This window comes from Prenolepis imparis, unplaced genomic scaffold (assembly GCF_030444845.1).
Source record: "Prenolepis imparis isolate NDT839.2.m4 unplaced genomic scaffold, iyPreImpa1.0 SCAF_10, whole genome shotgun sequence".
NCBI lineage: Eukaryota > Metazoa > Arthropoda > Insecta > Hymenoptera > Formicidae > Prenolepis > Prenolepis imparis.
In genome coordinates, this window is record NW_028141168.1 from 3,799,718 (window position 1) to 3,808,480 (window position 8,763).

Consider the following 8,763-nt stretch of genomic DNA (forward strand, 5'->3'; position numbering starts at 1 on the left):
ATATTTCATACAGTTAAATTGTGACATTAATAAATTATTCGAAAAGCAATTGATAATTTATAGTGTATAAAAGATCAGATAAATAATTTGCATAATAAAATAATTTGCATAATATTTTTTATTCTATTGTATAATACATGTATATATTGTATGTCATGTACTTCTCATAATTATTAATTATCTTATATTTTAAAAATAAAATATAGATGGACATTTCTGCAAGCAGCAGTATCTCAAAATGTAGATAAATTGATAGACTTAAATAATATAAACGTAATGGAATTATTAACAACAAATGAAATTTTGGAGAACGTTCAAATGTATGATTCGACTTTGTAAGTATGAAAAAGAAAAAAATTGTAAATTAATTTGTATTTTTAAAATAATTAATATTTAATTTCTTATATTGTTATTTTTTAGTTTTTATTGACACGTCATATTTCAATATTTTTTATTATCAAATTGAGGACCATTTCGAAAACGTATTATATTTTCAAGCCCGCTGTTTCATTTTTTAATTAGTTTCAGTCATTTAAAGCGAAAATTAATTTTTTCAAATTTTAGGACCCAATGTAGATATCAATATGTTAGGTATTGACACGTCATATTTCAATATTTTTTATTATCAATCTGAGGACCATTTTAAGGACGTATTCCCATATTTTGAAGCCCGCTTTTTCATTTTTTAATTAGTTTCAGTCATTTAAAGTGATAATTTTTTTCCCCAATTTTTGGACCCAATGTACGAATCAATATTTAGGTATTGACACGTCATATTTCAATATTTTTTATTATCAATCGGAGGACCATTTTAAGGACGTATTGCCATATTTTGAAGCCCGCTCTTTCATTTTTTAATTAGTTTCAGTCATTTAAGGTGGATAATTAATTTTTCAAAATTTTAGGACCCAATGTACGAATTAATATGTTAGGTATGGACACGTCATATTTCAATATTTCTTTTTATCAATCTGAGGACCATTTTAAGGACGTATTCCCATATTTTGAAGCCTGCTCTTTCATTTTTTAATAAATTTCAATCATTTAGAGCGATTATTAATTCTTCCAAATTTTAGGACCCAATGTACGAATCAATATGTTAGGTATTGACACTTCATATTTCAATATTTTCTAATATCAATCTGAGGACCATTTCGAGGACGTATTTCCATATTTTTAAACTCGCTCTTTCATTTTTTAATTATTTTCAGTCATTTAAAGCGAAAATTAATTTTTTCAAATTTTAGGACCCAATGTAGGAATCAATATGTTAGGTATTGACACTTCATATTTCAATATTTTTTATTATCAATCTGAGGACCATTTCGAAAACGTATACCCATATTTTGAAACCCGATCTTTTATTTTTTAATTAGTTTGTCATTTAAAACGATTATTATTTGTTCCAATTTTTTTGGACCCAATGTACGAATCAATATGTTATCAATATGTTTTTATTAATAGCGAAATTATTGGCTACGTGGATGGCATAGAATCTCCACGATATGTAGGCACAAAGCAACAATATAAATTTTTTAAGTTTTATTTAAATAATGGGAGAGGGAAAAGAATTCAAATTGTTTCATGGAATGATGACATTGATTATATTCAACATCATATAACTGTAAATCATGTGAGTATTTTTTACTATTTTTCTTATTTACGAAAAAAAACATTAGTTACATTAGCAAAATTTTAGCTAATATAATTAATATAATTATATAATTGTTCATAAAATAAACTCATAAAGTTATAAAAAATCAACACTATTTTTTAATTAAAATAATGAAGTTGATATCTTTCTTAATTTTCTTTTAAAAGTTAATTTTTGCGTATTAATTTTGTAATATGAAATTTCTTAGACTCAATTGCACCAATGTTATTTTAGCTTTAAGTGAGACTTGAATATGTATCTATCTTTAGCCTTCTTTTTAAATAAATAAAGATATTACATATTTAAGTCTTGCTTAAACCCAAAGTAACGTTGATACAATCGGGCTTTAAATATTTAATTTTACAATGTTTTCTAAATTCTCAATAAGAAAAATATTATAAAAGAATAAATTAGAATACATAAATAAATAATTAAATAATAATAATAATATAATAAAAATAATAATAATAATAATGATGATGATGATGATAATAATAATAATAATAATAATAATATAACAGATTATTCATTTGGACGGTGTGCAAGTGCGTCCGCCTGGCACAATTTAATAATGGCAACGTGCCATATAAATTATTAGTAAAGTTTAATACAATCGTATCAAATATGGGAATATTTGATCCAATTAGTTCTTTAGATACACTACCTGAATCAGTCGAATTTTGTGATGTATTAAATACTACAAATCGTATTAGTAAGTATTCTTTCATTATATTTTTAATAATTTTTTTATCATTTTTACTATACAATTTGGAATAAGTTAATTTTTTATCTTATCTTTTATATATTATTTTATATATTATTAATTGTTTTTCTACAAAATATATAGCTGTTATATATTGCTGTTTTTCTAAAATCTATATAGCTATTAATTGCAAATTACATACTTTTTTAAAACAAAAACAACGTGTTTTCTTTATATTAATTAATTTCTTTCATTATTTTGTGTATAAAGATATTAAAGTAAGATCATCGGTAAATAATTATTTTATGAGATATTTCATAATTTATGTAATATTATTTCAAATTATAGTATAAAATATCTTGTAAACTGTTTATTTTTTCATCCTACCATTATAATTTTTTTATACAAATATTGCAGAAAAAAATTAATTTATTGTATATATTTTTAAAAAATATGGTTTCTTTTAAAAAATTTAAAATGATCTTGCCCTGATCTTGACAACGTCAGCTAAGAAATATAAAAATGTTTTTAAAACTTTATTATAATTATATTATAAATAATAAAATTTAATTTTATTCTATTTTTTCTATTTAATTGTATATTTTACAGTCTTAAAAGGATATGTAAAAACAAATTTTCAAAAAACGATAGATAAATTAAATAAAATTATTGGATGTGGTGCTATAACAGATGGTGTGTATAAATTAGAAATACACATTATGAATTTTACAGACGAAGATTACATTGAATATGACATTAAAAAAGAGGATCATATTGAAGTAATCGGGATTATGCAATCAACAAGTAAAACATTTATTATATATTGTTATACTTATTTTTAATTATTAAATCAATAACTAATAATAAGAATTTTAAATAATTAATAATATATTTAAATAATTACACTAATAATAATATTAAATAATTTCTCTCTCTCTCTCTCTCTCTCTCTCTCTCTCTCTCTCTCTCTCTCTCTTTACTTGTACATACTATACAGATAAAGTCATATATAAATCATTCATATGTCGTGCTTACATATATGTATATGTACATATAACACACATATTTACGAAAATTTCAGGCACCCTTTTTAATTTTACTAAGTTTCTAAACTGATATCTGAAGATTCACTTATATTCCTTTATTCAATTCTAATGGTGAAGTCGTGTTATTTTGTATATACAAATTATCAATAAAAAGAATAACCTGTCTAAATAAATTAATCGTTTGGTTGATAACCATACAAACCTTTTAGGTCTCATTAAAATTTTCTTTACAATTCCATTTACAAAAAAAATAATCACATAATCCCTTTATATCAAAATAATATTATATATATACACACATATATATATATATATATATATGTATACACATATATGTATATATAATTTTTTAATATTTAATAAATATTTTTATAATTTTATAGTTATGCCACCATATTTAGTTGTAGCTGATTTAAAAGATGTAAAAAAAATTGATGGACATATGCCACTGTTAGCAGTTTTAAAAGGCACACAAATATTAAAAAAAAGAAAAATTGAAGACTCATCTGATCAGGTATAATTATTACACAATTATTGTGTGAAAAACCTTATTTATTCTTAATTTATAATGATACATAATTTTATAAACGTAATACTAAAATAGGAAGAACAAAAACGTTGAAATGATATTTTGATGTCGTTTTCACCAACTTTGTATCTAAATTTAATTAATATGATGTCAAATTAACATCATTTTGATTTTTTTGTTCTTTAGAAATCGTTTCTTTAAAAAAAGACATACTATAGTTAATTTAATGTAATTATAATACAAAAAAAATAATTCCAATTATATATAAAAAATATTTTAATTCTTTTTTTAAATTACTATCCTGAGAATTAACAGATCTTTTAAAAATCATTTTTTGATTTTTTTTATGATAATTTTTTTAAGGTTTCTGGTCTTTTATTGATAATAAATTATAATGTCAAAAACGAAATACCATATGATTTTTTTATTGAGAAATACATCAAAATAAAGTTTTTAAAAAAACGATTACTTACGTTTAATTATTATTTATTAATAAACATCTGTATAACTCATCTACATTTTAAACGAAAATAGAACTTTCGATAATTGAGCATAATTTATTTAGCTATTTAATTTACGAATTAATAATTGAGATTTTGTTAGATTTTATTATATTATGTACATATGATGTAGTTATATATATATATATATATATATATATATATACATTCAGGGTGTCCCATTTAAAAAAACGTACTTCGATAATTTTTCAACGAAGCATTTTCAGCAAAAATGTTTTAGACAAAAGTTGTATGGTTTCGAGGGTGACATAATATGGTGCTATTGATTTGACCTTGAAAACTGAATATTTTACAAGATATTTTACATTTTGGTATAAAATTGTTAGCTTCAAACCTTTATAACTCAAAGAGTACTCCATGAAAAAGTACTTTATTATAGGGTTTTGGAAAGCTCTCGAGATAAGCTATAAGAATATACAATGAAAAATAGATGGTTCCGTTTAAGAAATTGAAGTTGACCTTTACGTGACCTTCAAATGACTTTTCAAGGTCAAATCAATGGCACCATCTTATGTCCCTATTGAAACCATACAACTTTTGTCTGAAACATTTTTGCTGAAAATGGTTCGTTGAAGAATTATCGAGGTGCGTTTTCTTAAAATGGGACACCCTGTATAATGTATATTATAAATATAGTTATATTATCAAATAATTCTTTTTAAAAATTATTTTGATATATTTCCCAAAAAAAAGTTATAATTTATCGCTTCTGACGTTATAATTTCATGGGTTTCTAATTAATTTATGCACACGCGCATGCGCATATACACAAATACATCACACAAACTGAAAAACACATATACGCGTTATGTATATTTATATTTTATAAATTTATATTATTTCGTTTTTTGCAGGATCGAAGCAAAAGAAACTCCATATAATTTTTATTCAAAAACGTTTATAAAAATTATTGTTATAAAATTATAAATTATTATAAATTATTTTAAAAATTGGTTTTTATGTTTAAAAATAGTTTTCTGTTTACCTAATTTTATTAATTATTTAATTTATAATTATAAATAATTTAAAATTATTATTATAAATAAAATTAATTATTGTTAATTATTTGTACCTTGTTTTATTCTTTCTATTTTAATATATGGTAGGCAATATTAATTTAGTAATAAATCAATGTTAAAATAATAATAATTAATAATATAATTTCAATAATATATTACTATAAAATTAAACTATTTAAATTATATTATTATTAAATATATTTAGTACATTAATAATAATAATAATAAAAATAATAATAATTTATAAATATAATATATTATAATCATTTTTAATATTACATATAAATATTAATTTAATAAAATGAACATCATAAAATTGGAAGTAATAAATAACACAAAATTGCTAATATTATTATTCATTTACATTACTTATCTTTTTTGCTTAAAAATATAAATGTATAAATTTTTTATGTTTGTATTTAAAAAAAAAAGAATTTTATTTCCATAATAAATTAAATTATTATTTCTACTGTTACTATTACTTTAACATAAATCATTATTTGTTATTAAATTTAAAAAACAAAAAGTTAAATATATATTTCTTTATAGACATAATTTTTTACGTATCTATTATTCCGTTGATTACCAAGATAAACTTTTAATGCTTTCCAAGAACGAACTCGCGAAAAGGCAACATAAAGTTGTCCATGATTAAAAACATCTTTACGAAGATCTAGACCAATTTTATCAAATGTTTGTCCTTGAGATTTGTTAATTGTCATAACAAAAGCTAATTTTATCGGAAATTGTCTTCTAGAAAAAGTAAAGGGATATATATTTTCGCAATATAATGTTATACGATTTAAAAATACGTCTCCTGCTTTGTCGCCTGTTATAATTTTACACTTTAATAAATGATCTGCAAGCTCTATAACCATTAATCTTGTTCCATTGCAAAGACCTTCATTGATACTAAGATTTCTAATCAACATAACAATACAATTTGGTCTTAAACGCAATTCATGGGGAGGAAGAAATGATGGAGATAAACTATTTAAATATTTTGGTAATAAAGCTTCACCAAGGTCATCTACATCAACATTTCTTGCAGAAAGTATCGCACATTTAGTTACTTTGACAAATTCCTTTTTTCGTATTAATTCACCATATATATCTTCCACAATATCTGCATTAATAAGTGTTACACAACATTCAGGAATCTGTATGTTATCTATGAAATCATTTAATATACCATCTCCCATATCTAATAAAAACTTTGCAAATTCAATTTCTTCTGGGAGAACTCGCATATTTTGTGTTAAAGAAAATTTTACGAAATGTTTCCAAATAGAACTAAATTTAATAGAAAGATTAACAATTTCACTTCGAGTAGCATGTACTTTTATAGGCAAAAGTTCCACCCGGACCATCCACCCGGACCATCAATATAAAAACAATTATTATGATTGTTATCATTGTTTAATCTATCTAATAAAATATCGACTATCTCTTTTTGCTTTTCATTTAATTGTTTATATTGTTTAGTACCTATTTCCATAGCTTCTTCAAGTATTATATAATTCTCCTCTTCATTATTTTCTATTAATTGTTCCATTTGTGGGAAATCAGCAAGACTTTTATCTTCAGTACGTAGTATACTATTAATTTGCGCATAGGCTTTATTTTGTCCTTGTAATATACCAAATTGTCGAACGTAATCCTCAGACATTGCTACTTTAAAATTTTCCCACAACTCTTCAGGATGTTGCGGCTGACAATGTAATAATATACGTACAAATAATCTACGAAGTTGTCTTGGCATCATCCATCCAACAGCTTCATTCATAGCTCGTTTCCATTCATCATCATCTTCGATTAAACCTAACGCCAAACATGCCGCTGAAAATGGATGGACAAAATTCTCCATTTACAGTTCTTAAATCATTAAAACTTGTAGCTCCCTTTACTGTGAGTAACAATAATCGTAAATGATATAATTCTGTTTGTGATGGGCTAACGGAATACATTCGTCCTATACAATTAAAATAGTTTTTGCGTTTAATCCAACGCGATACATTTCTGCCATTAATTTTCTCTTTTTTAAATGTATAATTACGTGGAATTTCAATATATAAATATTGTCTTGTTTCTTCATCACGTGAGTTCAATGAGAAATAATCTATTAACATTGTAACTTGATTTAAAGCAGAAGTCATTGCGTCATTAATACATTCATTTTCAATTATAACAGTTTGTTCATTCGGAAGATGAACTGGTAAACGCATTATAGCATGACTTTTATCCTGTAATTTTTTACCAAGAATTCGCCAACTGGCTTCTACAGGTCCGACATAACGAGTTTCGATATAATTATGTATCTCATCATGATCAATAATTATATTTTCTGTTATTGGCTCAATGGTTATAGCAGCAACATCATGTCCTTTATAAATATATTTATATAAATATTTAACTGATTTGATACTTGAAACTATCTCAACATTAATATGACAATTAAATATAATTGTTTATTATACAATTAAAAATAATTGATAAAATAGGACAATATGGAACAACATAACGATTATCAACTATATATCCACCAGGACGTTCAAAATTTTGCTAATTTGCAAACGCTGCTACATCACCAAAAAGTTTTTGCTTAACTATTAAATCAATTAAATAATCTTTTTTAATATTAAATACACGAGCACAAATGTCAGGTCTATCAGAAGCTTGTTGACCAGGCAAGAGATTTTCCTCAATTTCACGCCATTTTGGATTGCAAGTCATAGTAATAAAAAGGTCTGGTTTACCAAATTTACTAACAATTGCCATGGCATCTTGATAATTTTGTAACATATTACGCGGCGATCCAATAAACGTGGAAGGAAGTATAACCATTTTACCAATACGGCCATTTAAATTATTTGCCATAGTTTGAACATAATCTCTTAAACCTTGATATGTTTCAGAACGTAATTCTTTTTGATGATTTTTGCAATAATTAATTCTATCTTTTTCTATTTTTACATAACTATCTACAAGCCACTGTTGAAATAGACGACGTCCTGATAAAAAAACATTAAATTCATCACGAATAGCCATACGATATTTAATATACTGTCCCCGAGTTATTCGTTTATTACTATTTAATTTTGTTAAATGACAATGCCATCCTTGAGTACTATACGGATAAAATAATGGATATATCCATGGTTCAACATTTGGATCCATACTACTAACATTTTGCAAAGTTTTAGTATTTCTATTACGTATTGTTACGTATGATTCTGGAATTTCTCCATCAGCAGTTGTACGAAAAACAGCAGCAACTTCATTAGTTCTTTG

The 8,763-nt window shown here is 23.9% G+C and overlaps 1 pseudogene; it reads left to right on the forward strand.

Annotated features, from left to right (window-relative positions):
- Nucleotides 1–276: 276 nt before the first annotated feature.
- LOC145941459 (uncharacterized) lies at nt 277–8,404 on the forward strand (annotated as a pseudogene).
- Nucleotides 8,405–8,763: the final 359 nt, after the last annotated feature.